At 37.9% G+C, this 15,049-nt stretch overlaps 1 protein-coding gene across 4 annotated transcripts in view; it reads left to right on the forward strand.

Annotated features, from left to right (window-relative positions):
- The first annotated feature begins 3,643 nt into the window (after nt 1-3,643).
- Nucleotides 3,644-15,049, forward strand: part of LOC101632396 (cytochrome c oxidase assembly factor 1 homolog) — an 89,610-nt gene continuing 78,204 nt past the window's right edge. Inside the window, exons 1-2 of one of the 4 annotated variants that reach the window (XM_012720891.1) lie at nt 3,674-3,742; nt 4,285-4,343. The gene's annotated coding sequence lies outside the window, so the exon portion shown is untranslated. Of the gene's footprint in view, nt 3,743-4,284; nt 4,344-15,049 lie in introns of all 4 variants that reach the window. The other 3 variants (XM_012720892.1, XM_012720890.1, XM_004677098.2) reach the window with 3 other exon arrangements.

A 15,049-nucleotide genomic window follows, 5' to 3' on the forward strand; every position in this document is an offset into this window, starting at 1 on the left:
CCACCCTGTTACAAATGCACAACCTAGAGAACTGGAGAAAATAGTTGTAAACTATATATCTGATAAGAGGTTAACACGCAATACTGGAAACTCATACAACTTAATAGAAATATAAATGATTCAATCAAAAATTGACAAATATCCTGAATATTTTTCAAATATATGAAATGGCAACAACTAAATGAAATGGTGCTTATTACTAAACATCAGAGAAATGCAAATGAAGACCATAACGAGTCACTTCTGTTTGGGTTGCTATTCTTGAAAAGACAAGAGATAACAAGCCTTGGTAACAATGTGGAAAAAGGGAAAACTTGGGCACTGCCCATGGAAGTGTTTATTGGTATAGCATTATGAAAAAAACCACAAAAAACTATGGCATTTCCTCAACAATTTAAAGAGAGATTCAGATTCCCATAATCATTGCAGCGTTACTCACAATAGCCAAAACAAAGAAACAAACAAGTGTCCATGGATGAATGAAAGGATAAAGGAAAAAGAACATATTTGCATGAAATGCTATTGTTAAATAAGAAGTAATTCCTGTTATTTTCAGCACATGGATAGCTTTGAAAGCATTCTGTTTAGTGTGATAAGTCAAAGACAAAAACTGAATTGTATTGTTTTATATCTATAATCTTAAAAATCTGAATACATAGGAAGGGTGAATAGAATTATGGTTGCCTGGGGCTTAGGAGTTGGGGAAATGAGGTGATGCTATTCAAGGGATATTCAACTTCTAGATCTAAGATGAAGTAAGTTAACATACAGCATGGCGACAATATTGAATGGTATGCTTAAAGAGTTGCCAAGAAAGCAGCTGTTAAGTGTTCTCACGACAAAAAGGGGCAATTATGTGAGGTGATAGATTAACTAACCACCTTATTGTGCTAATCAATTCATAATACATGTATATATCAAGTCATCATGTTTTACTTTTCAATTTTTCTCATCATTTTTAGGTCAAAAATGTCTGAATCCCTTTAACATTACTCTAGTTGTCTTTCAGATATGAAAAGATATCACAGGTACATCTTTTATATTCCTTGCCCCATATCTGTAGTCAGGCATTTCTTTACTGAGTTTTACTGTTTAAAAAAGAATAGTATTTAAGAACCACAATCTGAGCACTAGATATTTTCATAGCTAGTGGATTATCATTACATTTAGGCCACTTTAGTGAACTGAAATAGAATTTGGCAAACAGCCTCTGAAGAGAGAATCATCAAGTACCTCCATGGCATGAAGTGGATTCCAGACCTCCAGGAGGCTAGACTTCTGTAGACCTTCACAAACCATTGCAGACTCAGCCACTACACCTGTCTCTGCCTCTACACCTGACATTGCATGCAAGGACCACTTTCTGGCTTGGCTTAGCATCTCAAAGAGCTGACCATAGCCTCTGATTCTCAGTAAACATTTACTCTTGCTGTTGACTCAGTAACTGCCTGGTTTGGAATCCAGCACAACCTTCAGATTGCTGCTGTGAGGTATTGCAGTGTTACCTCATCTTCCACAGTGACCTTTGTTTGGGACTTCCATACACTATGGGTACTATTTGGGGTGAGTCATCTGGCCACTTCTGACCTTAGAAACTTTCCTTTTCCCCAATCTTCACTTTGTTTTTTTTTTTTAAAAAAAATGTCTTTGGAACCTCAGCCTGAGTGTCTGGCAATTGTGCACCTGGGTAAGAATTCCACTGATGTGACCTGTTCCCTCACCTTGGCAATATTGCTTGGCACTGTTTAAAACCTGTTTTAAGGGTCTGTGTTTGTATTGTTTCAGAAGCAGAACCTCTTGTTTTTCTACTACTTACTAAAGGATCAGAATCTACTGAACTAGGCAGTAAAATTTGTGGGACTGAAGTCCTCAAATTCCCAGTTTTGGGAATGGGGAGGTATTCTTCACATTTGTGTAACAGTTTAGAAACCTGTGTCCCCAAATCTGCACCCTGTACTGTCTGTTCCCTGGTCTGGCAGCAGAGGTGACAGCTGCTACTGTGTACTCCACTGCTGCTGTGATTTTGATTCTGCCCTCGGTCTGGTGACACTGCCTAGACAGCTGGCTTTTTGGCCATTCACCTTAAATAAGCAGGTATCCTCCAATGACAAGCTGGTATGAGAAGTATAGATTTTTCAACTGTTACAGATAACCTTAGGGATAGAAAATTAATTTTGGCTATAAGAAATAGAATCCATCTTATGCTGTTTTAATAAGTATTTATTGAGCACTTGCAATGTAATTAACACTTTTTTAAAAAAGATTTATTTATTTATTCATATGGAACTGGGGTACAGGACAGAGATGCGAAGGGTGAGAGGATTCACCATAGACAGAGTGGGGAGCAGAACAGGCAGATCAACGAAGTACACTACTGAGGGGAGCAGTGGGTGGGTCAGGAGAGGTCTGCCGCGCCATGTGGTCACCTCCGGGGCAGGCTGGGATTGAACTCATGTGGAAGTGGCTTTAGCTTCTTAGTGCTGTGTTTTAACCCGCTGTGCCACCAGGGAGGGCCCCATTAACGCTTTTTTAAAAAACTCATTTAATCTTTATATTATTTCTATCAGAAAACTGTAGGGAGGCACATTAGACATACAAAAAGTTCAGAAAGAAGGTGAACTCTATGTTTAGAATGATTCAGCTGTCCTCAGGTTAGCTTTACTTCCTTGCACCTGAAAAATGACTGCTGGTGGCAGTCTGGGTTAGATGTTTCCACCTGAAGAAGAGAATGTGGTAGAACTTTCTCCTAAGCATGAAATGTTCCTTCTCTTTAGTCTGCTTAAATCAAATTGAGTCATTTGTTCATCCCTTGACCAATAACCATTCCTAAAAGAATTCCGTATTGTGACAGGTTTAGATTTTATTATTATCATTTCTGGTGCTGGGGAAAGGATGACTAATTATGAGTTTTGTTACAAAGGAGGAATAAGGGAATACATATTAGATACATACCCAATTACTCACTTTACTTATAAACCTATATTAAAACTTAGATAAAAATTTAGCAGATTTATGTAAATTATAGAAATGTAAATTTGGAATTTTCAAACAAGTAAAAGCTTCACGCCCTTTTTATTTATTAGTTGATCTAGTCTGTGAAATATCAAGCTTGGCATAAAGAACTGCAATCTTAATCTGTTTTGTAAATTTAAGTCAATAGTCAATGCTGGATCTATGACTACTCAGTGGACGCTTTTTAATATTTATTTCCTCTGAGGTAATGACTACAGAACGAAAAAAATGAAAACCACAGCTAACGTTTACTGAGCAGGCACTATTTTTGTCATGAGACAAGGCAATGACCTGGTACCCCTCAGGTCAATTCTACCATCAACCAAACTCAGCAGCGCGCCCCTTGGCTTCCTTTCTTTGGAGTGAGCCAGAGGGACTGGAGGAGCGCCAGCAGTGTCCATCTCCTACGCATAGCTGCTGGGCGGAATGGATTTCAGGTGCTACTGAAATGAAGAAAACTAAACACCCGGAATGGAGGCGTAAACCTTCCTCCCGCCAAAGTCTGAGCGCCCCGAACTGTGTATCTCATCGGAGACCCAACCAACCTCCAACCTCCTCCTCCGACTCGCTCTCCTTGGGCCCGCGCAATCGCTTCGCAACGCTCTAGCCTCAAAGGTGGCGTCGCCGGAAGTCTCTGCTGCTCCTCTGGGACGTGGCTTCCGGGCTGCACCCGCCTCCTCCGCCGGAAGGAACCTCCTCCTCTGCGCAGCTCTTGGCTTCATCTAGGCAGGTGAGGTGGCTTTGGGAGAGAAAGCCCGTTGTTTTCTACTCCTAGATACTTTACTCCCTCCGAAGGGGTGGTCGCCTTCGCGTACGGGGGTGGGCTGCCTCAAAGGCTTCCCTCCGAGGCCCGGACTCTCGCGGGGTCTGGGTCGCTGCGCCCTGTGCGCAGGGCTTTTGTGGCGTCTAAAGCCGTCCCCCAGTGCTGAGAGACTTCAGTGCCCCTGCAGTTACCGGGCCGGTGCGCACACCGGGGCTATGTCCCGCTGTCCTTACAGTACCTTTTCAGAAGCACATTTATGAAGAGCCGGGGTCTTTTCAGAGCGGTGGAGTCGGGCGCCTTGTTGGTATTACTAAGTTAAATACTTGAGGCGGGCCCGTTTAGTTAATTGGAAATAATTTTTAATAGCTCAGGGGTCATACTAAGCTTTGTCCTCATCCAGTTGAATGAACTACATACAGAAGCTGACTAGAGATGATATTCAGTGCGAGAGACGGTGTATATGTGTGTGATGTGCCATAATTTCCAAAATCCATGTTTTTGTATTTTAGTAATTTCTCATGTTTTCCCCTAACGCTTCTCACCTGAGGGGTATTGATCCGTTTCTAAGGTACTATTTCACTTTTTCATCTTTGAGTAGTATTAGTAACTCTCAGCATTTTGCACTTGATTGCTCTCTCAACAACATATCCTGATTGCTACTTATTTATTCAAAATTTTACTCCTCTTCCCATCGGTTCAGAATAGTGTAAATTACTTAGTGTTTTCTTTTTTTTTAATATTTATTTATTTGTGCATACAGAACTGGGGTACAGGCCAGAGGTGCAGGGGCTGTGAGAGGATTCACCAGAGATGGAATGGGGGAGCAGAACAGGCTGATCAATGAAGTACACTGCTGAGGGTTGCAGTGTGGGGTCAGGAGAGGTCTACACGCCTTGTGGATCATCTCAAGGGGCAGGTGGGGATCGAACTCATGTGGAAGTGGCTTTCGATTCTTATTGCTGAGCTTCAACCTGCTGCACCACGAGGGAGGGCCCTACTTAGTGTTTTCAAGACCCCTCTTGATATCCGCTGAATTTTTATATTTCATCTTCTTTACTGGAAAAGGCACCTATACTTACACACTATGCTTCTGCCATGCCAACCTGCCCTATTTTAATCGCTTTGGGTATGATAGAGTTTTATAATGGTTTACTCATGTACAGAAATTTATTTTTCCACTCAATAAGAATTCGTTGGATTCCTAATATTGCCAGTCACTGTTTCAGGAGCTGAGGAAATAGTGGGGAAAAGGTAGAATATACAATCCTGTTTTACATGCCATATAACTTACCCAGGTGCATTGATAGTATAGTCCCAGTGTGATGGCAGAATTCCAGTAAGGAAGCAGACAGCACTCAGAGAGGGAAAGTCTTTATGAGAAAGCACTCATAGAGCATCTTTCTCCCAAGTCTGAGCCCTGAGCAATTAGGTTACAGTACTTATAGCCTCAGCAGAGGTACATTTGCACTTAGAAGCAAGTAGGCAGTAGGGAAGCAGGAAATTCCTAAGCAGTTATCTGGGGTACATAAATCAGGCTTGAGACCTTGAAAACATTTATTAGTTACTCCCTGGAACTTTCAGTCTATATTGAAGCTTTGTTTCAACATAACTTAAGCTAATTAACAGGTCAGCCTGACATTTACAACATTGTTCATTCATCACCACAATCAATTTAAAATATTTCATTACCTCGCCCCCCCCCCCAAGCCTTGTATCTGTTGGCAATCTCTTGATTTTTCCCTACATCACAATAATAATACTAAGGTGACAGAAAGACTAAGCCCCCTTTTGACCATTTTATTCCTTAGCTTTTAGAGAAAGACAAAATACAAGCTCATAAAAATGTCTTTAAAAAGACGTCTTTTGCATTTACTAGAGTCAAAGTTGAATACTAATTCCTAGTTTTGGGTTAGTAGCTTGTTTACTTTCATCAGCCCGATTCCCTCTGAAACATCTCATAAACCCCCTGTTTGATAGTCCTTCATTGCTGTTATAGTCCATGTGGCATAGTGAATATCAGATATATAAATGGGAGAGATGGAAGAACAATGGTGTAAATGTGATTTTTGCTCTCATTTTGGTTTCATTTGTCACCTGGGTTCTCTCTTCTTGTGAGCTCTTGGCACCTGTGGCATTTTGGCATTGACAAATGCAGTGAATTTGGGTATTCCAGATTTCTGGAATTTTAACATAACTTAAATGTGACTTCTCCAGAATCTAGAAAATACCAAGATGACATTAAGATTAAGCCCCCAGTTTCACCTGTTTATTCCCTTAGATTTTAGAGGAAAACAAAATACAATTTTATACAAATGCCTTAAAAAGTCACCTTTTGGGCCCTCCCTGGTGGTGCAGCGGGTTAAAACGCAGCACTAAGGAAAGAATCGAAAGCCACTTCCTCATGAGTTTGATCCCTGCCTGCCCCGGAGGTGACCACGTGGCGTAGCAGACCTCTCCTGACCCGCCCGCTGCTCCCCTCAGCAGTGTACTTGGTAGATCTGCCTGTTTTGCTCCCCACTCTGTTTCTGGTGAATCCTCTCACTGCCCCTGCAACTCTGGCCTGTACCCCAGTTCTGTATGCATAAATAAATAAATATTTTTTAAAAAAAACTCACCTTTTGGGGTTACTAAAGTCAAAGCTAAGCAGTGATTCCTAAATTTTTGGTTAGTAGCTTGTTAATTTTCATCTGCCCAATGCTAGGGTAAATTTTTAGTGTAAATTGGTCCCCTTTAGAAGCACTTTCAGGGCCTTATTTAAATATTTCAACATATTTGTGTCAGATTAGAACCTCATCTTGGGCTCTCCCTGGTAGCGCAGCGGGTTAAAGCACAGCTCTAAGAAGCTTAAGCCACTTCAGCATGAGTTCCATCCCTGCTTGCCACGGAGGTGACCACATGGTGCGGCAGACCTCTCCTGACCCGCCCGCTGCTCCCCTCAGCAGTGTACTTCGTCGATCTGCCTGTTCTGCTCCCCACTCTGTCTCTGGTGAATCCTCTCACCCTCCAAATCTCTGGCCTGTACCCCAGTTCTGTATGAATAAATAAATCTTTAAAAAAAAAATCTTATTTGTACCTATCACCTTTGGGTAAAAAGGTGTATGTAAACCCACATTTTTTAATGATTTTGCCGCCTTTTATATACATGTCTATTTTTATCGTACTTTATATCTGTTTTTATAAAAAGTATGGTAAAATGACTATTGCCTTTTGGTTTACATTTCTTGAATTTTAACAGCGCGCGCACGCGCTGTATACTTTTGTGTGTGTATACTTTTGTGACCACCACTATAATCAGGATATATACCATATGTCAAAAAATTACGTCATGCTATCCTTTCATGGATGCATCTTTTCCTAAAACTAAAATGTGATTGTCATTTTATACTTTTTATAGAGTGAACATGGTTCCTGTCATTTCTCTTTACTACTGGTTTTATCTAGGTGTAGTAGGCTAGAAAGGTTCACATCAATATAGTCCCTTTTCATTTCTTTTTTTAAAAGATTTATTTATTTATTTATGCATACAGAACTGGGGTACAAGCCAGAGTTGCAGGGGTGGTGAGAGGTTTCACCACAGACAGAGTGAGGAGCAAAACAGGCAGATCAACAAAGTACACTGCTGAGGGGAGCAGTGGGGAAGTCTGGAGAGGTCGCCCGCACCATGTGGGTCTCCTCTGAAGCTGTGATCGAACTCAGGCTAAAGCGTAGTGGCTAGTTTGCGGTCTGCGTCCTAACCCCTTGCGCCACCAGGGACGGCCCCTTTTCATTTCTTTTATAGAAACTCACAAACTGAACAAACTTTATTATAAATCAAAATGTTTTACTGTGATATCTTCCACCAGGTGGCAGTGTTGTGTTATAATAGGTCATTAATGAAGCTTGTGCCTTTTGTCAGCTGGAAAATGATTGCTTTATAACTTCAGAAAAACAGGCCAATTAAGATTTAACATTTAGGGCCCTCCCTGATGGCTCAATGGGTTTAGGGTGCAGTGCCATAAGCCAGCCGCAGCTGCTTCAGTGCAAGTTCAACCCCACCCGGGAGGTGACCCCATATAGCGCAGCAGACCTCTCCTGTCTCACCCACTGCTCCCTTCAGCAGTGTACTTCAATGATCTGCCTGCTCTGATTCATGCTTTGTCTCTGGTGAATCATCTCACTGCCTCCGCACCTCTGGCCTGTACCCCAGTTCTGTATGCATAAATAAAATTAAAAAAAAAATTGACATTTAACTTTTGAAACTATTTTTTAAAAATTATTCCAAAACTTGTTTAACTCTTGTAATATTCTTAGCAAAGCAGTCTGTACCTAAACATTTCTCGATGCTTTTATATTCATTTTCAAATGTTTATGGAATTATGAGTTAATTCTTTTCTTAAGGTTAACTTTTGTGGGAAGAATAGCTCCATTGTTATGAATGAATCTGTAAGTCATAAATCTTATCAGTAAGACTTTCTATTCGTATTTTGTATCACATGTAATATCTTTAACATCCTTCACAATTAGTAGTATTAATCAGAAAATGGAGCAGATTTAGAAGAAAGATACAGGTTTTGATTGCTAGTATCCTTGAGTCTGAAATTTTATCAGTGATAGATGCTCAGTGGGGAATGATCAAGTGGAACATACAGCATTCACTCTTAGGTGACTCATAGGTTTTCAGACTTAAAAGGGATTCCCTTATTCCTTACAGTTCTAGTAACTTATATTTGGTATTATATACTTACTTGAGATAGGATATTTTTGTTAATATTTAACACCATTAAACTTGATTCTACTGCTTAAGGGAAATTTTTCACATGATTTCATCTTGATCTGTCATCCTAATCCAAACTATTATTATTTTTTATTTGGGCACTGCTTTTTCTTTAACTGGGCTGCCAAAAAACTTTACCTCCACTTTATTTTTCACACAAAATCCAATAAAAAATATGAAAACTGATCATATCAATCTCTACTTGAAAACCATTATACTTAGAATGAACTATCCTGCTCCCCTCTATAAACCACTTTTTCTACACTACGTCATATTCTACCACTTTCCTTGTTCACTCTTCTCCATCTTTTCTGGTGTCCTGCTAGGAAGGAGATGTGGAAATAGCTGCAGGTTAAACAAAGCAAATGTGCATTGTAGGTGAAGAAAAGATGCACAGGACATTTTCATAGTGATGATGACCCACTGTATTGTTACATTTCATTGCTTTAGAATCAGTCTCGGTATAAATGTGTGGCAGGGGGTTGGGGTTGGTGAGAGGATGCACCAGAGACAGAGCAGAATAGGCAGATTGAAATATACTACCAAGTGGAGCAGTGGATGAGTCAGGAGAGGTCTACTTCAGTTTTGTGATCAGTTTCCTGGCTGAGGATCAAACTTAATGTTGCTATGGCTGCTGATATCTTGATAATGCTGAGACTTAACCCATTGCACCACCAAGAAGCCTGGGTTGTTATTCTTGATTCCACTTTCTTCTTATTGATTGCATGTAGAAAGGACACTAATCTTTGTATGTTTATTTTGTAACCCACTACTTTACTATCTGGTTCTTGATATGGATATGGGTTATTCTTTTAATTAGTTTTTCTGTAGAGTTCTTAGGTTCTCTGACTCTACATATGTTCATATTATCTGCAAATAGTAATAGTTTTATTTCTTCTTTCCCTGATTGATTCCTTGTATTTCTCATTTTTCTAGCTAAGACTTCCAGTATTACATTGAAAAGTGGTGGTGAGAGTGGACTTACTTGTTTTCTTCCAGATCTTAATGGGAAGGATTTCAGTATTTTACCACTGAGAAAAACCCTGAAAGGAGAAGGATATAAGCTTACATTATACATAAATGAACAATGATGTAAAAAAAAAAAAATACATCTATAAAAATAAAAAAAGAATGATATGGGCTGTGGGTTTGTGTGTATGGCTTTACCTATGTTAATGAACAATTCTTATCAAGAATTTCAAGGGCTTTCATCATAAATGGATGTTGTACTTTGTCAAATGGTTTTTTGGCATTTGTTGATATGCTCATATGGTTTTTCTTTCTCTTTTTTGTTGATATGTGGGTTATATTAATTAATTTTCAGGTGTTGGACCATCCTTGTGTCCCTGGAATAAATTCCATGTGGGTTATGGTGTATAATCCTTTTGATACATTGTTGGATTCACTTTAGTAGGATTTTATTGAGGATTTTTGCATCTGTGTTCATTGGGGAAATTGGCCTGTGATGTTCTGTTTTTATGTATGTTGTCTTTGGTTGGTTTTGATGTTAGTGTAATGTTGGCTCTGTAAAACATATTTGGTATATTTTATAATGTTCCTTCTTAGTCATTTTTTTGAAACAGTTTTTGTATATCTTCGAATGTTTGGTAGAACTCCTTTGTGAAACAATTTGGTCCTAGGCTTTTGTTTTTGGGGTGGGGGTTTGAATACGGTTTTGATTTTATTACTTGTAACTGTTTTTGTTTTTTTTCTTTATACAGCTCTGGATGATTATAGATCTCTAAGAATTTGGCCTTCTTCGAGGTTGTTAAATTTGTCATTAAATTTGTTTATAGTAGTCTCTTAATTTTCTGGATTTCTACTGTGTTTGTTGTAATTTCCCCTCTCATTTATAAGCTTATTTATTTGGGTTTCTTTTTTCCTTGTAAGCTTTCTTGGTGTTTGTCTATTTTTTTTTTTTCAAATAAACAGCTTTCAGATTTTTATTTCTATTTCACTTATTTTTTTCTATAATTTTTATTATTTCTTCCTGCTGGTTTTTGTATTTTTTTTTTAAATTACTTTTCTTTTTCCTCATGGTGGTAGTTTAGGTTGTTTCATTGGATTTTTTTCTTCTTGATATGGGTCTGTATTGCTATATACTTTCTTCTTAAAGTATGGGACTGCTGAGTCCCATATGTTCTGGAAAGTGTCATTTTTGTCATTTGTTTCAGTGTATGTTTTTAAATTTCCTCATTAACCCAGTGGCATGTTGTTCAGTGTCCATATTATTGGCAATCTCTTGCTTGTTGTAGTTGATTTCTGGTTTGATGACTTTATAGTCAGAGAAGTTATTTGGTACGATTTCAGTCTCATGTATTTGTTGAGATTTGTCTTGTGATCTAATATATGTTTAATCTGGAGATTGATCATGTTCATTTTAGAAAAAGGTATACTCACATTGCACATATTGTGTAATGTTCTCTAATGTCTTTTAGACATTAGTAAGTAAAAACTTCGTCTTTATTTAGAACTGTTACATCCTTGTTTATCTTTTGTCTCCATGATCTGTCTTGCTTGAAGCTCCTACTGCATATGTGTTTTCTCTAAAACTGTTATCATAGCTGACAGTAGTTGTCTAATGTATTTTGGTGTTCCTTCCTAGGTGAGTATATATTACTGAGCATTATATTTTCCTGGTCTGTTGACCACTTAATCATTATATATAACATCTGTGTATTTTGTTACCTTTTTTAGTTTGAAATCTGTTTTACCTGATATAAGCATGGCTGACCCTGTATATAAGATGAGGTCACTTGCCAAAGGACAGTCTTACTTTTTCCTTTCTGATATGGATGCTTTTTATTTATTTTTCTGTTCTAATTACTGTAACTAGGACTATATCTATTTCTGTTACTGTGGTAATAAAAGTGGGAGAGTGAGCATCTTTGTTTGTAATCTTAAGGAGAAAAGCAGTCAGCATTTCATCACCGAGTATTGACTTGTTATATATGTCTTTTGTATTTGAATGTACATGTCTTTTATACCAAATTTGTTGAGAGTTATCATTAGAGGATGTGTAATTTTTGTCAAATTCTTTTTCTATGTCTGTTGAGGTGATCATAAGATTTTTGTTAAATGATACTGGTTTACATATGGTACACCATCTTTGCATTGCAGAGATAAATTTCACTTGATCATGGTGAATGAACACTTAATATGCTGTTGAAATTGGCCTTGCTAGTAATTTGTTGATAATATTCGCATTAATATTTGTCAGGTATATGAGTCTATAGTTCTACTTCAGTTGTGTCTTTGTCTGTCTTTGTTTTTAGGGTAATACATGCCTCATAAAATGAGAGTTTGGGAATATTCCCTCCTCTTTAATTGTTGGAACAGGTTGAGAAAGATTGATGTTAAGTCTTCAAATGACTGGTAAAATATGCCAGCAAAGCCACCACTTTTTGTTGGTTGTTACGAAGTTTTTACTTACTGATTCAATATCCTCATTATTCGGTGTTTATATTTTCTTTTTCTTCATGATTCAGTGTTAGTGGTTTGTATGTTTTTTAGAAATTTGTCCATTTAATATAGATGATCCAGTTTGCATGACTATCCTTGTCTAAAGTAGTCTTTTGTGTTTTTGTGTAGTATCAGTGTATCAGTAGTATCAGAGATGTCTCCTTATTTGTTTAATCCGTCCCCATGTTTTTTTTTGTTTTTGTTTTTTCTTTTAAAGTCTGGCTAGAGGGATGCCAACTTTATTTTGTAAAAAAGCAAATCTTTTCTGAGTTTTATTTCATTTTTTTTCTGTTGTGATTTTTGTTACACTTTCCTTCTGGTAACTTTGTGCATAGTTTGGTCTTCCCTTTGTAGTTCTTTAAAGTTTACAGTTAGGTTGCTTATTTGAGATCTTTATGTTTATAACTTATCTCTTAGCATTGCATTTACAGCATCCTATACAGAATGTATATTGTGTTTCCTTTTTCATTTGTTTCCAGTTAGTTTCCTTTTAGTTTTCTTTTTTGATCCATTGATCAAAAATGTGTCATTTAATTTCCATGCATTTGTGAATGTTCCAGTTCTGCCTGTTATTAATTTCTATTTCTGTAGCATTTAGTGAGAAAAGATTGAATTCTGTTGCTTTTGGTGGAATTTTCTGTATAGATTTGTTAGATCTATACAGTGTCCATAAATCCTTACTGATTTTCTATCTGAATGATATTATTTCTATCTGAATGATATTATAAGTTAGATATTGAAGTTCCCTACTATTAATTTATTGTGGTCTGTTTCTTCCTTCATATCTGTTAGTATTTGTTTACTATATGTAACTCCTCTGGTATTGGATACATTTTTGTTTATGACTGGTATAGCCTCTTGGTGAATTTGTTCCTTTTGTCTCATTTCAGCTTTTATGTTATGGTCTATTTTATATTAAATATAACTACATCTGCTTTTAGTTTCCACTTGCATGACATATCTTTTCCTTTTTTCCATTTTTATAGTTTCTACCTAAAGCTGAAGTTTGATTCTTACATGCATCACACATTTGAATCTGTAAAAACAAAAACAGGAGCCCTCTCTGGTGGTGCAATAGGTTAAAGCGCAGCACTGCAAGTGAACTGCAGTCACTTCAGTACAAGTTTGATCCCGGGGCCCGGAGGTGATCCACATTTGAAGGTGATCCACATGGTGCAGCAGACCCCTCCTGACCCGCCTGCTGCTCCCATCAGCAGTGTACTCCATCAGTCTGCCTGTTCTGCTCTCCACTCTGTCTCTGGTGAATCCTCTCACGTCCCCTGTACCTCTGGATTGTACCCCAATTCTGTATGCATAAATAAATCTTAAAAAAAAAAAAAAGGAAAACCAGTGCAGCCTCTCTGCTTTTAATTTAACCCATTTGCAGTTAAAGCATTTATTGATAAGTAAGGACTTATTAATACTATCTTATGTTTTCTGATATCTTTTGTGGTCTTCCTTTATGAATTGTTAAATTTCTGTAGCTTTGGTTCCCCGTACTTTTTTTTTTTAATATAACTCAAGTATCTAACATTTATTGAACACTTTGTATGTGTTAAACATAATTATAGGAACTAAGGGCACAATAGTCAAAAAATAAAGACAAAAATTCATAGTCACTGGAGTTTATTTTCTAGTATACAGTACATGAAATGCATGCAATGCATGCAATTTTTTTTATAATGTAATAGTTTATTTTTCCATCATTTTGTGCCTTATCCATCCCAGTTCTAATCCCCATGGGCTTCCCATCACCAAATCACCCATGTGCCATCACCATAGTGCAGTGCAGATCCCCCCACCCCATTTTTGATCCCATTCTCTACTATACCCCTGTAAAAAGTATCTGATAATAGTTGTTCATTATTAGTCCTGCTCCCCAACCCCAAACCTCCTGTCCTTTATGCTCCTGCTATGAGTGAACCATCCAGTATTTTTCTTTTGCTTTCTGGTTTATTTCACAAGCATGATCCCTTCAAGCTCAATCCATGTTGCTGGAAAAGGCATGAATTTATCTTTTTGATTGCTGAGTAGCATTCCATTGTGTATATGTACCACATTTTTAATACAGTCATCCACTTTTGGGCATTTGGGTTGATTCCATATCTTTCCTATTGTAAATAAATAGCAGTCAACACGGGGATGCAAATGTCTTTTTGAATCAGTGTTTTTGTGTCTTTTGGGTAGATACCTAGCAGTGGGATGGCAGGGCCATATGGAAGCTCCATTTTTAGCAGTTTGAGAAACCTCCAAACAGTTTCCATAGTGGTTGTACTAGTTTGCATTCCAACCAGCTGTGCAGGAGAGTTCCCTTTTCTCCACATCTTCGCCAACATTTGTTGTTGCTAGTTGTTTGAAGATATGCCATTCCCAGTCAGTGGGATGTCTGTTTTCTGTTAAAAAAGACATGACATCTCTTTTGCTGTACAGAAGTTCTTTAACTGGATGTAGTCCCATCTATTTATCCTTCCCGTTACTATTGTTGCATTGGGTGCTGTATTTTTAAATATGTTACAAAGGTGTATGCTTGTAATATTTCGCCCATCTTTGCTTCCAGGTATTTTCTGGTTTCCATTTTTATGTCTAAGTGTTTAATCCACTTCGAGTTGGTTTTTGTGCATGGTGCGAGGTACTGGTCTAGTTTCATTTTTTGCATTCATCTTTCCAGTTTTCCCAGCACTATTTGTTGAGCAAACTTTCTGTGTTCCATTGTATATTGTTTGCTCCTTTGTCAAAGACTAGCTGCCCATAAACCTATGGATTTATATCAGGGTTCTCTATTTGTGATTCCCTTTTTTTAACAACAGTTTATTTTTACATCATTTGTACATTTTTTTTTTCCACCTCAATTGTAATCCCCGCGGGTTTCCCATCACCAAGTCACCGGGGTGCCATCACCAAAATCCCGTGCACTTCCCTCCCCACACCCTAGTTTTTGATCACATCTCCTCCCTCTCCCCCCCGTGCAAAATGTCTCTGGTATATGGTTGTTCATTATTTTTGTTATTTTCTCGCCTGGTCCATTATACTCCTGCTATGAGTGAAACCATCCGGTATTT

Source organism: Condylura cristata, unplaced genomic scaffold (genome assembly GCF_000260355.1).
Source record: "Condylura cristata isolate star-nosed mole 26May11 unplaced genomic scaffold, ConCri1.0 scaffold00005, whole genome shotgun sequence".
In the NCBI taxonomy this organism is placed as follows: Eukaryota; Metazoa; Chordata; class Mammalia; order Eulipotyphla; family Talpidae; genus Condylura; species Condylura cristata.